Raw genomic sequence first — 17,457 nt, 5'->3', positions numbered from 1 at the left:
GGGTTGAAGATTAGGATTAGGGTTAGGATTAAAGGTTAGCGTGAGAGTTAACGCTTAGGGTTAAGGTTAAGAGTTAGGGTTTAGGGTTAGGGTTAGGGTTAGGGTTAGTTTTAGGGTTAGAGTTATGTGCTATGGTTTGTGTTAGCGGTTAGGGTTAGGTTTACTGGTCACGGTTAGGGTTACGTTTAGGGGGTAGCATTAGGGTTAGGGTTAGGGTTAAGGGATAGGATTAGGGTTAAGTGTTGGGCTTAGGGTTAGGGTTTAGTGTTAGGGTTAGCATTAAGGATTAGGGTTAGGTTCAGGGTTAAATGCTTGGGTGCGGGTAATGGTTAGGGTCAGGGTTTAGGTTCATGGATAGGGTTAGTGTTAAGGGTTACGGGTAGGTTTAGGGTTCAGGGTTAGTGTTAGCATTAGGGCTTAAGGTTAGGATTAGGCGGTAGGTTAGATTTAGGGTCAGATCTAGGCGTTAGGGTAAGGGCTAGCGTTAGGGTTAAGAGATAGGTTTAGGTTTAATGCTTAGGATTAGGGTTAGGGTTTGGGGTTAAAGTAAGTGTTAGGGGTTAGGTTTAAGGATCCAAGGTTAGGGTTATTTTTAGCTGTAGTGTTAGGGTTAGGGATAAGGGATCCCATTAGCATTAAGGGTCTTCCTTACTGTAGGGTTAAGGGTTAGGCTTAGAGTTAAAGGTTAAGGTTAGAGTCAGTGTTAAGATTTAGGGTGAGGGTTAACCGTCAGGATAAAGGTTAAGCGTTAGAGTTAGGGATTAGTGATTAGGGATTTTGGTTAGTGTTAGGGTTAGCGGTTAGGAGTTAGTGTTTTATGAAGGGGTATGGTTAGAATTAGGATTGGGGTTAGAGTTAGGGTGAGGTATAAGGGTTAGGTTTAGGGGTTAGTTTTAGGGTAAAAGGATAGGATTAGGGTTACGGGTTGGGCTTAGGTTTAGGGTTAAAGTTTATTGCTAGGGCTAGGGATAGGGTTCAGGGTTAGCTTTAGGGCTTCTGGTTAGGGTTAGGTGTTAGGTTAGTGTCAGGGTTAGGTCTAGTTGTGAGGGTAAGGTTTAGGGTTAGCCTTAAGATCTAGGGTTAGGTTTAATGGTTAGGATTAGGATTAGGGTTAAGGGTTAGGGTAAGGCTTAGGGGTTAGGGTGAAGGGTTAGGATCAAGGGTTAGGGTTTTTGTTAGGCATAACGTTGGGGTTAGAAGTAAGGTTTACTGTCAGTGTTAGGGTTGTAGGTAGGGTTACGGTTAGGGTTAGCGGTTTAGAATTAGGGCTAGGGATTAGGTGTCACAGTGATGACTAGGAGATAGGGTTAGAATTATGGGATAGGGGTTGTTCTCAGGAAATGGGTTATGCATTAACGTTAGGATAAGTGGTTAATGTTAGGCGCACGGTGAGGTTTACGTGTTAAGGGGAGAAATAGGAACAGGGTTGGGTGTTAAGTTCAGGGTTAGGGTTATCTGTTAAAGGTAATGTTTATGCTTAGCACACGGGCCCTGTCTGCATTAGGCGGGCGGGGGGAGTTTAGGGGGCTGGGATTGTACCCGGGAACCCACTCTATCATACTCTGGGTATGGGCCCGTGGGTTTCTTGCAGGACACAATGGTAGAGCCTCCTTTCACGCACGGCATGGGAGGATTACAGGCTTTCTAAACTCTAAGAAAGCAAGAAGTCTGAGAATTAGATTTAGGGTTAGGATTCTGGTTAGGGTTAAGGATGAAGTTTAGTGTTAGGGTGAGGGCTTAGGGTTAGGGATTAGGGTTAGGGTTAAAGGTTACTCTTAGGTTTAACGGTTACACTTTGGTGTAGGGTTGAGGTTTACGGTTAGGGTTAAGATGAGGGGTTAGGGTTTGGTACAGGGTTAGGGTTACTTGTTAGGTTTAGGGTTGAAGAAATGGAGTAGGGTTAGGATTAAAGGTTAGCGTGAGAGTTAACGCTTAGGGTTAAGGTTAAGAGTTAGTGTTTAGGGTTAGTGTTAGGGTTAGGTTTAGTTTTAGGGTTAGAGTTATGTGCTATGGTTTGTGTTACAGGTTAGGGTTAGGTTTCCTGGGCACGGTTAGGGTTACATTTAGGGGGTAGCATTAGGGTTAGGGTTAGGGTTAAGGGATAGGATTAGGGTTAAGTGTTGGGCTTAGGGTTATGGTTATCATTAAGGATTAGGGGTAGGGTCAGGTTTAAATGCTTGGGTGGGGGTAATGGTTAGGGTCAGGGTTAACTTTCCCGGATAGGGTTAGTGTTAAGGGTTACGGGTAGGTTTAGGGTTCAGGGTTAGTGTTAGCATTAGGGCTTAAGGTTAGGATTAGGCGGTAGGTTAGATTTAGGGTCAGATCTAGGCGTTAGGGTAAGGGCTAGCGTTAGGGTTAATTGATAGGGTTAGGTTTAATGCTTAGGATTAGGGTTATGGTTTGGGGTTAAAGTAAGTGTTAGGGGTTAGGTTTAAGGATCCAAGGTTAGGGTTATTTTTAGCTGTAGTGTTAGGGTTAGGGATAAGGGATCCCATTAGCATTAAGGGTCTTCCTTACTGTAGGGTTAAGGGTTAGGCTTAGAGTTAAAGGTTAAGGGTAGAGTCAGTGTTAAGATTTAGGGTGAGGGTTAACCGTCAGGATAAAGGTTAAGCGTTAGAGTTAGGGATTAGTGATTAGGGATTTTGGTTAGTGTTAGGGTTAGCGGTTAGGAGTTAGTGTTTTATGAAGGGGTATGGTTAGAATTAGGATTGGGGTTAGAGTTAGGGTGAGGTATAAGGGTTAGGTTTAGGGGTTAGTTTTAGGGTAAAAGGATAGGATTAGGGTTACGGGTTGGGCTTAGGTTTAGGGTTAAAGTGTATTGCTAGGGCTAGGGATAGGGTTCAGGGTTAGCTTTAGGGGTTCTGGTTAGTGTTAGGTGTTAGGTTAGTGTCAGGGTTAGGTCTAGCCGTGAGGGTAAGGTTTAGGGCTAGCTTTAAGAGCTAGAGTTAGGTTTAATGGTTAGGATTAGGATTAGGGTTAAGGGTTAGGGTAAGGCTTAGGGGTTAGGGTCAAGGGTTAGGGTTTTTGTTAGGCATAACGTTGGGGTTAGAAGTAAGGGTTACTGTCTGTGTTAGGGTTGTAGGTAGGGTTACGGTTAGGGTTAGCGGTTTAGAATTAGTATTAGGGATTAGGTGTCACAGTGATGACTAGGAGATAGGGTTAGAATTATGGGATAGGGGTTGTTCTCAGGAAATGGGTTATGCATTAACGTTAGGATAAGAGGTTAAAGTTAGGCGCACGGTGAGGTTTACGTGTTAAGGGGAGAAATAGGAACAGGGTTGGGTGTTATGTTCAGGGTTAGGGTTATCTGTTAAAGGTATTGTTTATGCTTAGCACAGGGGACCTGTCTGCATTAGGCGGGCGGGGGGAGTTTAGGGGGCTGGGATTGTACCCGGGAACCCACTCTATCATACTCTGGGTATGCGCCCGTGGGTTTCATGCAGGACACAGTGGTAGAGCCTCCTTTCACGCATGGCATGGGAGGATGGCAGGCTTTCTAAACTCTAAGAAAGCAAGAAGTCTGAGAATTAGATTTAGGGTTAGGATTCTGGTTAGGGTTAAGGATGAAGTTTAGTGTTAGGGTGTGGGCTTAGGGTTAGGGATTAGGGTTAGGGTTAAAGGTTACTCTTAGGTTTAACGGTTACACTTTGGTTTAGGGTTGAGGTTTACGGTTAGGGTTAAGATGAGGGGTTAGGGTTTGGTACAGGGTTAGGGTTAAGTGTTAGGTTTAGGGTTGAAGAAATGGATTAGGGTTAGGATTAAAGGTTAGCGTGAGAGTTAACGCTTAGGGTTAAGGTTAAGAGTTAGGGTTTAGGTTTAGGGTTAGGGTTAGTTTTAGGGTTAGAGTTATGTGCTATGGTTTGTGTTAGAGGTTAGGGTTAGGTTTACTGGTCACGGTTAGGGTTACGTTTAGGGGGTAGCATTAGGGTTAGGGTTAGGGTTAAGGGATAGGATTAGGGTTAAGTGTTGGGCTTAGGGTTAGGGTTAGAATTAAGGATTAGGGTTAGGGTCAGGGTTAAATGCTTGGGTGCGGGTAATGGTTAGGGTCAGGGTTAAGGTTCACGGATAGGGTTAGTGTTAAGGGTTACGGGTAGGTTTAGGGTTCAGGGTTAGTGTTAGCATTAGGGCTTAAGGTTAGGATTAGGCGGTAGGTTAGATTTAGGGTCAGATCTAGGCGTTAGGGTAAGGGATAGCGTTAGAGTTAAGAGATAGGGTTAGGTTTAATGCTTAGGATTAGGGTTATGGTTTGGGGTTAAAGTAAGTGTTAGGGGTTAGGTTTAAGGATCCAAGGTTAGGGTTATTTTTAGCTGTAGTGTTAGGGTTTGGGATAAGGGATCCCATTAGCATTAAGGGTCTTCCTTACTGTAGGGTTAAGGGTTAGGCTTAGAGTTAAAGGTTAAGGGTAGAGTCAGTGTTAAGATTTAGGGTGAGGGTTAACCGTCAGGATAAAGGTTAAGCATTAGAGTTAGGGATTAGTGATTAGGGATTTTGGTTAGTGTTAGGGTTAGCGGTTAGGAGTTAGTGTTTTATGAAGGGGTATGGTTAGAATTAGGATTGGGGTTAGAGTTAGGGTGAGGTATAAGGGTTAGGTTTAGGGGTTAGTTTTAGGGTAAAAGGATAGGATTAGGGTTACGGGTTGGGCTTAGGTTTAGGGTTAAAGTTTATTGCTAGGGCTAGGGATAGGGTTCAGGGTTAGCTTTAGGGGTTCTGGTTAGGGTTAGGTGTTAGGTTAGTGTCAGGGTTAGGTCTAGTCGTGAGGGTAAGGTTTAGGGTTAGCTTTAAGAGCTAGGGTTAGGTTTAATGGTTAGGATTAGGATTAGGGTTAAGGGTTAGGGTAAGGCTTAGGGGTTAGGGTGAAGGGTTAGGGTCAAGGGTTAGGGTTTTTGTTAGGCATAACGTTGGGGTTAGAAGTAAGGGTTACTGTCAGTGTTAGGGTTGTAGGTAGGGTTACAGTTAGGGTTAGCGGTTTAGAATTAGTATTAGGGATTAGGTGTCACAGTGATGACTAGGAGATAGGGTTAGAATTATGGGATAGGGGTTGTTCTCAGGAAATGGGTTATGCATTAACGTTAGGATAAGAGGTTAAAGTTAGGCGCACGGTGAGGTTTACGTGTTAAGGGGAGAAATAGGAACAGGGTTGGGTGTTATGTTCAGGGTTAGGGTTATCTGTTAAAGGTATTGTTTATGCTTAGCGCAGGGGCCCTGTCTGCATTAGGCGGGCGGGGGGAGTTTAGGGGGCTGGGATTGTACCCGGGTACCCACTCTATCATACTCTGGGTATGGGCCCGTGGGTTTCATGCCGGACACAGTCGTAGAGCCTCCTTTCACGCATGGCATGGGAGGATTGCAGGCTTTCTAAACTCTAAGAAAGCAAGAAGGCTGAGAATTAGATTTAGGGTTAGGATTCTGGTTAGGGTTAAGGATGAAGTTTAGTGTTAGGGTGTGGGGTTAGGGTTAGGGATTAGGGTTAGGGTTAAAGGTTACTCTTAGGTTTAACGGTTACACTTTGGTTTAGGGTTGAGGTTTACGGTTAGGGATAAGATGAGGGGTTAGGGTTTGGTACAGGTTAGGGTTAAGTGTTAGGTTTAGGGTTGAAGATTAGGATTAGGGTTAGGATTAAAGGTTACCGTGAGAGTTAACGCTTAGAGTTAAGGTTAAGCGTTAGGGTTTAGGGTTAGGGTTAGGTTTAGGGTTAGTTTTAGGGTTAGAGTTATGTGGTATGGTTTGTGTTAGAGGTTAGTGTTAGGTTTACTGGTCACGGTTAGTGTTACGTTTAGGGGGTAGCATTAGGATTAGGGTTAGGGTTAAGGGATAGGATTAGGGTTAAGTGTTGGGCTTAGGGTTAGGGTTTAGTGTTAGGTTTATCATTAAGGATTAGGGTTAGAATCAGGGTTAAATGCCTCGGTGCGGGTAATGGTTAGGGTCAGGGTTAAGGTTCACGGAGAGAGTTAGTGTTAAGGGTTACGGGTAGGTTTAGGGTTCAGGGTTAGTGTTAGCATTAGGGCTTAAGGTTAGGATTAGGCGGTAGGTTATATTTAGGGTTAGATCTAGGCGTTAGGGTAAGGGCTAGCCTTAGGGTTAAGAGATAGGGTTAGGTTTAATGCTTAGGATTAGGGTTAGGGTTTGGGGTTAAAGTAAGTGTTAGGGGTTAGGTTTAAGGATCCAACGTTAGGGTTATTTTTAGCTGTAGTGTTAGGGTTAGGGATAAGGGATCCCATTAGCATTAAGGGTCTTCCTTACTGTAGGGTTAACGGTTAGGCTTAGAGTTAAAGGTTAAGGTTAGGGTCAGTGTTAAGATTTAGGGTGAGGGTTAACGGTTAGGGTAAAGGTTAAGCGTTAGGGTTAGGGATTAGTGATTAGGGTTTTTGGTTAGTGTTAGGGTTAGCGGTTAGGAGTTAGTGTTTTATGAAGGGGTATGGTTAGAATTAGGATTGGGGTTAGAGTTAGGGTGAGGTATAGGGGTTAGGTTTAGGCGTTAGTTTTAGGGTAAAAGGATAGGATTATGGTTACGGGTTGGGCTTAGGTTTAGGGGTAAAGTTTACTGCTAGGGTTAGGGATAGGGTTCAGGGTTAGCTTTAGGGGTTCTGGTTAGGGTTAGGTGTTAGGTTAGTGTCAGGGTTAGGTCTAGTCGTGAGGGTAAGGTTTAGGTTTAGCTTTAAGAGCTAGGGTTAGGTTTAATGGTTAGGATTAGGATTAGGGTTAAGGGTTAGGGTAAGGCTTAGGGGTTAGGGTGAAGGGTTAGGGTCAAGGGTTAGGGTTTTTGTTAGGCATAGCGTTGGGGTTAGAAATAAGGGTTACTGTCAGTGTTAGGGTTTTAGGTAGGGTTACGGTTAGGGTTAGCGGTTTAGAATTAGGGTTAGGGATTAGGTGTCACAGTGATGACTAGGAGATAGGGTTAGAATTATGGGATGGGGTTGTTCTCAGGAAATGGGTTATGCATTAACGTTAGGATAAGAGGTTAAAGTTAGGCGCACGGTGAGGTTTACGTGTTAAGGGGAGAAATAGGAACAGGGTTGGGTGTTATGTTCAGGGTTAGGGTAATCTGTTAAAGGTATTGTTTATGCTTAGCGCACGGGCCCTGTCTGCATTAGGCGGGCGGGGGGAGTTGAGGGGGCTGGGATTGTACCCGGGAACCCACTCTATCATACTCTGGGTATGGGCCCGTGGGTTTCATGCAGGACACAGTGGTAGAGCCTCCTTTCACGCATGGCATGGGAGGATTGCAGGCTTTCTAAACTCTAAGAAAGCAAGAAGTCTGAGAATTAGATTTAGGGTTAGGATTATGGTTAGGGTTAAGGATGAAGTTTAGTGTTAGGGTGAGGGCTTAGGGTTAGGGAATAGGGTTAGGGATAAAGGTTACTCTTAGATTTAACGGTTACACTTTGGTTTAGGGTTGAGGTTTACGGTTAGGGTTAAGATGAGGGGTTAGGGTTTGGTACAGGGTTAGGGTTAAGTGTTAGGTTTAGGGTTGAAGATTAGGATTAGGGTTAGGATTAAAGGTTAGCGTGAGAGTTAACGCTTAGTGTTAAGGTTAAGAGTTAGGGTTTAGGGTTAGGGTTAGGGTTAGGGTTAGTTTTAGGGTTAGAGTTATGTGCTATGGTTTGTGTTAGAGGTTAGGGTTAGGTTTACTGGTCACGGTTAGGGTTACGTTTAGGGGGTAGCATTAGGTTTAGGGTTAGGGTTAAGGGATAGGTTTAGGGTTAAGTGTTGGGCTTAGGGTTAGGGTTTAGTGTTAGGGTTAGCATTAAGGATTAGGGTTAGGGTCAGGGTTAAATGCTTGGGTGCGGGTAATTGTTTGGGTCAGGGTTTAGGTTCATGGATAGGGTTAGTGTTAAGGGTTACGGGTAGGTTTAGGGTTCAGGGTTAGTGTTAGCATTAGGGCTTAAGGTTAGGATTAGGCGGTAGGTTAGATTTACGGTTAGATCTAGGCGTTAGGGTAAGGGATAGCGTTAGAGTTAAGAGATAGGGTTAGGTTTAATGCTTAGGATTAGGGTTAGGGTTTGGGGTTAAAGTAAGTGTTAGGGGTTAGGTTTAAGGATCAAATGTTAGGGTTATTTTTAGCTGTAGTGTTAGGGTTAGGGATAAGGGATCCCATTAGCATTAAGGGTCTTCCTTCATGTAGGTTTAAGGGTTAGGCTTAGAGTTAAAGGTTAAGGTTAGGGTCAGTGTTAAAATTTAGGGTGAGGGTTAACGGTTAGGGTAAAGGTTAAGCATTAGGGTTAGGGATTAGTGATTAGGGTTTTTGGTTAGTGTTAGGGTTAGCGGTTCGGAGTTAGTGTTTTATGAAGGGGTATGGTTAGAATTAGGATTGGGGTTAGAGTTAGGGTGAGGTATAGGGGTTAGGTTTAGGGGTTAGTTTTAGGGTAAAAGGATAGGATTAGGGTTACGGGTTGGGCTTAGGTTTAGGGTTAAAGTTTACTGCTAGGGTTAGGGATAGGGTTCAGGGTTAGCTTTAGGGGTTCTGGTTAGGGTTAGGTGTTAGGTTACTGTCAGGGTTAGGTCTAGTCGTGAGGGTAAGGTTTAGGGTTAGCTTTAAGAGCTAGGGTTAGGTTTAATGGTTAGGATTAGGATTAGGGTTAAGGGTTAGGGTAAGGCTTAGGGGTTAGGGTGAAGGGTTAGGGTCAAGGGTTAGGGTTTTTGTTAGGCATAGCGTTGGGGTTAGAAGTAAGGGTTACTGTCAGTGTTAGGGTTGTAGGTAGGGTTACGGTTAGGGTTAGCGGTTTAGAATTAGGGTTAGGGATTAGGTGTCACAGTGATGACTATGAGATAGGGTTAGAATTATGGGATGGGGTTGTTCTCAGGAAATGGGTTATGCATTAACGTTAGGATAAGAGGTTAAAGTTAGGCGCACGGTGAGGTTTACGTGTTAAGGGGAGAAATAGGAACAAGGTTGGGTGTTATGTTCAGGGTTAGGGTTATCTGTTAAAGGTATTGTTTATGCTTAGCGCACGGGCCCTGTCTGCATTACGCGGGCGGCGGGACTTTAGGGGGCTGGGATTGTACCCGGGAACCCACTCTATCATACTCTGGGTATGGGCCCGTGGGTTTCATGCAGGACACAGTGGTAGAGCCTCCTTTCACGCATGGCATGGGAGGATTGCAGGCTTCCTAACTCTAAGAAAGCAAGAAGTCTGAGAATTAGATTTAGGGTTAGGATTCTGGTTAGGGTTAAGGATGAAGTTTAGTGTTAGGGTGAGGGCTTAGGGTTAGGGATTAGGGTTAGGATTAAAGGTTACTCTTAGGTTTAACGGTTACACTTTGGTTTAGGGTTGAGGTTTACGGTTAGGGTTAAGATGAGGGGTTAGGGTTTGGTACAGGCTTAGGGTTAAGTGTTAGGTTTAGGGTTGAAGATTAGGATTAGGGTTAGGATTAAAGGTTAGCGTGAGAGTTAATGCTTAGGGTTAAGGTTAAGAGTTAGGGTTTAGGGTTCGGGTTAGGGTTAGGGTTAGCGTTAGTTTTAGGGTTAGAGTTATGTGCTATGGTTTGTGTTAGAGGTTAGGGTTAGGTTTACTGGTCACGGTTAGGGTTACGTTTAGGGGGTAGCATTAGGGTTAGGGTTAGGGTTAAGGGATAGGATTAGGGTTAGGTGTTCGGCTTAGGGTTAGGGTTTAGTGTTAGGTTTATCATTAAGGATTAGGGTTAGAATCAGTGTTAAATGCTTGGGTGCGGGTAATGGTTAGGGTCAGGGTTAAGGTTAACGGATAGGGTTAGGGTTAAGGGTTACGGGTAGGTTTAGGGTTCAGGGTTAGTGTTAGCATTAGGGCTTAATGTTAGGCTTAGGCGATAGGTTAGATTTAGGGTCAGATCTAGGCGTTAGGGTAAGGGCTAGCGTTAGGGTTAAGTGATAGGGTTAGGTTTAATGCTTAGGATTAGGGTTAGGGTTTGGGGTTAAAGTAAGTGTTAGGGGTTAGGATTAAGGATCCAAGGTTAGGGTTATTTTTAGCTGTAGTGTTAGGGTTAGGGATAAGAGATCCCATTAGCATTAAGGTTCTTCCTTACTGTAGGGTTAAGTGTTAGGCTTAGAGTTAAAGGTTAAGGTTAGGGTCAGGGTTAAGATTTAGAGTGAGGGTTAACGGTTAGGGTAAAGGTTAAGCGTTAGGCTTAGGGATTAGTGAGTATGGTTTTTGGTTAGTGTTAGGGTTAGCGGTTAGGAGTTAGTGTTTTATGAAGGGGTATGGTTAGAATTAGGATTGGGGTTAGAGTTAGGGTGAGGTATAGGGGTTAGGTTTAGGGGTTACTTTTAGGGTAAAAGGATAGGATTAGGGTTACGGGTTGGGCTTAGGTTTAGGGTTAAAGTCTATTGCTAGGGCTAGGGATAGGGTTCAGGGTTAGCTTTAGGGGTTCTGGTTAGGGTTAGGTGTTAGGTTAGTGTCAGGGTTAGGTCTAGTCGTGAGGGTAAGGTTTAGGGTTAGCTTTAAGAGCTAGGGTTAGGTTTAATGGTTAGGATTAGGATTAGGGTTAAGGGTTAGGGTAAGGCTTAGGGGTTAGGGTGAAGGGTTAGGGTCAAGGGTTAGGGTTTTTGTTAGGCATAGCGTTGGGGTTAGAAGTAAGGGTTACTGTCAGTGTTAGGGTTGTAGGTAGGGTTACGGTTAGGGTTAGCGGGTTAGAATTAGGGTTAGGGATTAGGAGTCACAGTGATGACTAGGAGATAGGGTTAGAATTATGGGATGGGGTTGTTCTCAGGAAATGGATTATGCATTAACGTTAGGATAAGAGGTTAAACTTAGGCGCACGGTGAGGTTTACGTGTTAAGGGGAGAAATAGGAACAGGGTTGGGTGTTATGTTCAGGGTTAGGGTTATCTGTTAAAGGTATTGTTTATGCTTAGCGCAGGGGCCCTGTCTGCATTAGGCGGGCGGGGGGAGTTGAGGGGGCTGGGATTGTACCCGGGAACCCACTCTATCATACTCTGGGTATGGGCCCGTGGGTTTCATGCCGGACACAGTCGTAGAGCCTCCTTTCACGCATGGCATGGGAGGATTGCAGGCTTTCTAAACTCTAAGAAAGCAAGAAGTCTGAGAATTAGATTTAGGGTTAGGATTCTGGTTAGGGTTAAGGATGAAGTTTAGTGTTAGGGTGTGGGGTTAGGGTTAGGGATTAGGGTTAGGGTTAAAGGTTACTCTTAGGTTTAACGGTTACACTTTGGTTTAGGGTTGAGGTTTACGGTTAGGGTTAAGATGAGGGGTTAGGGTTTGGTACAGGTTAGGGTTAAGTGTTAGGTTTAGGGTTGAAGATTAGGATTAGGGTTAGGATTAAAGGTTAGCGTGAGAGTTAACGCTTAGGGTTAAGGTTAAGAGTTAGGGTTTAGGGTTAGTGTTAGGGTTAGGGTTAGTTTTAGGGTTAGAGTTATGTGGTATGGTTTGTGTTAGAGGTTAGTGTTAGGTTTACTGGTCACGGTTAGGGTTACGTTTAGGGGGTAGCATTAGGGTTAGGGTTAGGGTTAAGGGATAGGATTAGGGTTAAGTGTTGGGCTTAGGGTTAGGGTTTAGTGTTAGGTTTATCATTAAGGATTAGGGTTAGAATCAGGGTTAAATGCCTGGGTGCGGGTAATGGTTAGGGTCAGGGTTAAGGTTCACGGAGAGGGTTAGTGTTAAGGGTTACGGGTAGGTTTAGGGTTCAGGGTTAGTGTTAGTATTAGGGCTTAAGGTTAGGATTAGGCGGTAGGTTAGATTTAGGGTTAGATCTAGGCGTTAGGGTAAGGGCTAGCCTTAGGGTTAAGAGATAGGGTTAGGTTTAATGCTTAGGATTAGGGTTAGGGTTTGGGGTTAAAGTAAGTGTTAGGGGTTAGGTTTAAGGATCCAACGTTAGGGTTATTTTTAGCTGTAGTGTTAGGGTTAGGGATAAGGGATCCCATTAGCATTAAGGGTCTTCCTTACTGTAGGGTTAAAGGTTAGGCTTAGAGTTAAAGGTTAAGGTTAGGGTCAGTGTTAAGATTTAGGGTGAGGGTTAACGGTTAGGGTAAAGGTTAAGCGTTAGGGTTAGGGATTAGTGATTAGGGTTTTTGGTTAGTGTTAGGGTTAGCGGTTAGGAGTTAGTGTTTTATGAAGGGGTATGGTTAGAATTAGGATTGGGGTTAGAGTTAGGGTGAGGTATAGGGGTTAGGTTTAGGCGTTAGTTTTAGGGTAAAAGGATAGGATTAGGGTTACGGGTTGGGCTTAGGTTTAGGGTTAAAGTTTACTGCTAGGGTTAGGGATAGGGTTCAGGGTTAGCTTTAGGGGTTCTGGTTAGGGTTAGGTGTTAGGTTAGTGTCAGGGTTAGGTCTAGTCGTGAGGGTAAGGTTTAGGGTTAGCTTTAAGAGCTAGGGTTAGGTTTAATGGTTAGGATTAGGATTAGGGTTAAGGGTTAGGGTAAGGCTTAGGGGTTAGGGTGAAGGATTAGGGTCAAGGGTTAGGGTTTTTGTTAGGCATAGCGTTGGGGTTAGAAGTAAGGGTTACTGTCAGTGTTAGGGTTGTAGGTAGGGTTACGGTTAGGGTTAGCGGTTTAGAATTAGGGTTAGGGATTAGGTGTCACAGTGATGACTAGGAGATAGGGTTAGAATTATGGGATGGGGTTGTTCTCAGGAAATGGGTTATGCATTAACGTTAGGATAAGAGGTTAAAGTTAGGCGCACGGTGAGGTTTACGTGTTAAGGGGAGAAATAGGAACAGGGTTGGGTGTTATGTTCAGGGTTAGGGTAATATGTTAAAGGTATTGTTTATGCTTAGCGCACGGGCCCTGTCTGCATTAGGCGGGCGGGGGGAGTTGAGGGGGCTGGGATTGTACCCGGGAACCCACTCTATCATACTCTGGGTATGGGCTCATGGGTTTAAGGCAGGACACAGTGGTAGAGCCTCCTTTCACGCATGGCATGGGAGGATTGCAGGCTTTCTAAACTCTAAGAAAGCAAGAAGTCTGAGAATTAGATTTAGGGTTAGGATTCTGGTTAGGGTTAAGGATGAAGTTTAGTGTTAGGGTGAGGGCTTAGGTTTAGGGAATAGGGTTAGGGATAAAGGTTACTCTTAGGTTTAACTGTTACACTTTGGTTTAGGGTTGAGGTTTACCGTTAGGGTTAAGATGAGGGGTTAGGGTTTGGTACAGGGTTAGGGTTAAGTGTTAGGTTTAGGGTTGAAGATTAGGATTAGGGTTAGGATTAAAGGTTAGCGTGAGAGTTAACGCTTAGTGTTAAGGTTAAGAGTTAGGGTTTAGGGTTAGGGTTAGGGTTAGGGTTAGTTTTAGGGTTAGAGTTATGTGCTATGGTTTGTGTTAGAGGTTAGGGTTAGGTTTACTGGTCACGGTTAGGGTTACGTTTAGGGGGTAGCATTAGGGTTAGGGTTAGGGTTAAGGGATAGGATTAGGATTAAGTGTTGGGCTTAGGGTTAGGGTTTAGTGTTAGGGTTAGCATTAAGGATTAGGGTTAGGGTCAGGGTTAAATGCTTGGGTGCGGGTAATGGTTTGGGTCAGGGTTTAGGTTCATGGATAGGGTTAGTGTTAAGGGTTACGGGTAGGTTTAGGGTTCAGGGTTAGTGTTAGCATTAGGGCTTAAGGTTAGGATTAGGTGGTAGGTTAGATTTAGGGTTAGATCTAGGCCTTAGGGTAAGGGCTAGCGTTAGGGTTAAGAGATACGGTTAGGTTTAATGCTTAGGATTAGGGTTAGGGTTTGGGGTTAAAGTAAGTGTTTGGGGTTAGGTTTAAGGATCAAAGGTTAGGGTTATTTTTAGCTGTAGTGTTAGGGTTAGGGATAAGGGATCCCATTAGCATTAAGGGTCTTCCTTCATGTAGGTTTAAGGGTTAGGCTTAGAGTTAAAGGTTAAGGTTAGGGTCAGTGTTAAAATTTAGGGTGAGGGTTAACGGTTAGGGTAAAGGTTAAGCGTTAGGGTTAGGGATTAGTGATTACGGTTTTTGGTTAGTGTTAGGGTTAGCGGTTCGGAGTTAGTGTTTTATGAAGGGGTATGATTAGAATTAGGATTGGGGTTAGAGTTAGGGTGAGGTATAGGGGTTAGGTTTAGGGGTTAGTTTTAGGGTAAAAGGATAGGATTAGGGTTACGGGTTGGGCTTAGGTTTAGGGTTAAAGTTTACTGCTAGGGTTAGGGATAGGGTTCAGGGTTAGCTTTAGGGGTTCTGGTTAGGGTTCGGTGTTAGGTTACTGTCAGGGTTAGGTCTAGTCGTGAGGGTAAGGTTTAGGGTTAGCTTTAAGAGCTAGGGTTAGGTTTAATGGTTAGGATTAGGATTAGGGTTAAGGGTTAGGGTAAGGCTTAGGGGTTAGGGTGAAGGGTTAGGGTCAAGGGTTAGGGTTTTTGTTAGGCATAGCGTTGGGGTTAGAAGTAAGGGTTACTGTCAGTGTTAGGGTTGTAGGTAGGGTTACGGTTAGGGTTAGCGGTTTAGAATTAGGGTTAGGGATTAGGTGTCACAGTGATCACTAGGAGATAGGGTTAGAATTATGGGATGGGGTTGTTCTCAGGAAATGGGTTATGCATTAACGTTAGGATAAGAGGTTAAAGTTAGGCGCACGGTGAGGTTTACGTGTTAAGGGGAGAAATAGGAACAGGGTTGGGTGTTATGTTCAGGGTTAGGGTTATCTGTTAAAGGTATTGTTTATGCTTAGCGCACGGGCCCTGTCTGCATTACGCGGGCGGCGGGACTTTAGGGGGCTGGGATTGTACCCGGCAACCCACTCTATCATACTCTGGGTATGGGCCGGTGGGTTTCATGCAGGACACAGTGGTAGAGCCTCCTTTCACGCATGGCATGGGAGGATTACAGGCTTCCTAACTCTAAGAAAGCAAGATGTCTGAGAATTAGATTTAGGGTTAGGATTCTGGTTAGGGTTAAGGATGAAGTTTAGTGTTAGGGTGAGGGCTTAGGGTTAGGGATTAGGGTTAGGGTTAAAGGTTACTCTTAGGTTTAACAGTTACACTTTGGTTTAGGGTTGAGGTTTACGGTTAGGGTTAAGATGAGGGGTTAGGGTTTGGTACAGGGTTAGGGTTAAGTGTTAGGTTTAGGGTTGAAGATTAGGATTAGGGTTAGGATTAAAGGTTAGCGTGAGAGTTAATGCTTAGGGTTAAGGTTAAGAGTTAGGGTTTAGGGTTCGGGTTACGGTTAGGGTTAGCGTTAGTTTTAGGGTTAGAGTTATGTGCTATGGTTTGTGTTAGAGGTTAGGGTTAGGTTTACTGGTCACGGTTAGGGTTACGTTTAGGGGGTAGCATTAGGGTTAGGGTTAGGGTTAAGGGATAGGATTAGTGTTAGGTGTTCGGCTTAGGGTTAGGGTTTAGTGTTAGGTTTATCATTAAGGATTAGGGTTAGAATCAGTGTTAAATGCTTGGGTGCGGGTAATGGTTAGGGTCAGGGTTAAGGTTAACGGATAGGGTTAGGGTTAAGGGTTACGGGTAGGTTTAGGGTTCAGGGTTAGTGTTAGCATTAGAGCTTAATGTTAGGCTTAGGCGATAGGTTAGATTTAGGGTCAGATCTAGGCGTTAGGGTAAGGGCTAGCGTTAGGGTTAAGTGATAGGGTTAGGTTTAATGATTAGGATTAGGGTTAGGGTTTGGGGTTAAAGTAAGTGTTAGGGGTTAGGATTAAGGATTCAAGGTTAGGGTTATTTTTAGCTGTAGTGTTAGGGTTAGGGATAAGAGATCCCATTAGCATTAAGGTTCTTCCTTACTGTAGGGTTAAGGGTTAGGCTTAGAGTTAAAGGTTAAGGTTAGGGTCAGGGTTAAGATTTAGAGTTAGGGTTAACGGTTAGGGTAAAGGTTAAGCGTTAGGGTTAGGGATTAGTGAGTAGGGTTTTTGGTTAGTGTTAGGGTTAGCGGTTAGGAGTTAGTGTTTTATGAAGGGGTATGGTTAGAATTAGGATTGGGGTTAGAGTTAGGGTGAGGTATAGGGGTTAGGTTTAGGGGTTACTTTTAGGGTAAAAGGATAGGATTAGGGTTACGGGTTGGGCTTAGGTTTAGGGTTAAAGTCTATTGCTAGGGCTAGGGATAGGGTTCAGGGTTAGCTTTAGGGGTTCTGGTTAGGGTTAGGTGTTAGGTTAGTGTCAGGGTTAGGTCTAGTCGTGAGGGTAAGGTTTAGGGTTAGCTTTAAGAGCTAGGGTTAGGTTTAATGGTTAGGATTAGGATTAGGGTTAAGGGTTAGGGTAAGGCTTAGGGGTTAGGGTGAAGGGTTAGGGTCAAGGGTTAGGGTTTTTGTTAGGCATAGCGTTGGGGTTAGAAGTAAGGGTTACTGTCAGTGTTAGGGTTGTAGGTAGGGTTACGGTTAGGGTTAGCGGGTTAGAATTAGGGTTAGGGATTAGGAGTCACAGTGATGACTAGGAGATAGGGTTAGAATTATGGGATGGGGTTGTTCTCAGGAAATGGATTATGCATTAACGTTAGGATAAGAGGTTAAACTTAGGCGCACGGTGAGGTTTACGTGTTAAGGGGAGAAATAGGAACAGGGTTGGGTGTTATGTTCAGGGTTAGGGTTATCTGTTAAAGGTATTGTTTATGCTTAGCGCAGGGGCCCTGTCTGCATTAGGCGGGCGGGGGGAGTTTAGGGGGCTGGGATTGTACCCGGGAACCCACTCTATCATACTCTGGGTTGGGGCCCGTGGGTTTCATGCCGGACACAGTCGTAGAGCCTCCTTTCACGCATGGCATGGGAGGATTGCAGGCTTTCTAAACTCTAAGAAAGCAAGAAGTCTGAGAATTAGATTTAGGGTTAGGATTCTGGTTAGGGTTAAGGATGAAGTTTAGTGTTAGGGTGTGGGGTTAGGGTTAGGGATTAGGGTTAGGGTTAAAGGTTACTCTTAGGTTTAACGGTTACACTTTGGTTTAGGGTTGAGGTTTACGGTTAGGGTTAAGATGAGGGGTTAGGGTTTGGTACAGGTTAGGGTTAAGTGTTAGGTTCAGGGTTGAAGATTAGGATTAGGGTTAGGATTAAAGGTTAGCGTGAGAGTTAACGCTTAGGGTTAAGGTTAAGAGTTAGGGTTTAGGGTTAGGGTTAGGGTTAGGGTTAGTTTTAGGGTTAGAGTTATGTGGTATGGTTTGTGTTAGAGGTTAGTGTTAGGTTTACTGGTCACGGTTAGGGTTACGTTTAGGGGGTAGCATTAGGGTTAGGGTTAGGGTTAAGTGATAGGATTAGGGTTAAGTGTTGGGCTTAGGGTTAGGGTTTAGTGTTAGGTTTATCATTAAGGATTAGGGTTAGAATCAGGGTTAAATGCCTGGGTGCGGGTAATGGTTAGGGTCAGGGTTAAGGTTCACGGAGAGGGTTAGTGTTAAGGGTTACGGGTAGGTTTAGGGTTCAGGGTTAGTGTTAGTATTAGGGCTTAAGGTTAGGATTAGGCGGTAGGTTAGATTTAGGGTTAGATCTAGGCGTTAGGGTAAGGGCTAGCGTTAGGGTTAAGAGATAGGGTTAGGTTTAATGCTTAGGATTAGGGTTAGGGTTTGGGGTTAAAGTAAGTGTTAGGGGTTAGGTTTAAGGATCCAACGTTAGGGTTATTTTTAGCTG

The sequence above is a fragment of the Eulemur rufifrons genome, chromosome 19 (assembly GCF_041146395.1).
Source record: "Eulemur rufifrons isolate Redbay chromosome 19, OSU_ERuf_1, whole genome shotgun sequence".
Classification (NCBI taxonomy): domain Eukaryota; kingdom Metazoa; phylum Chordata; class Mammalia; order Primates; family Lemuridae; genus Eulemur; species Eulemur rufifrons.
This window is presented reverse-complemented; position numbering follows the sequence as displayed.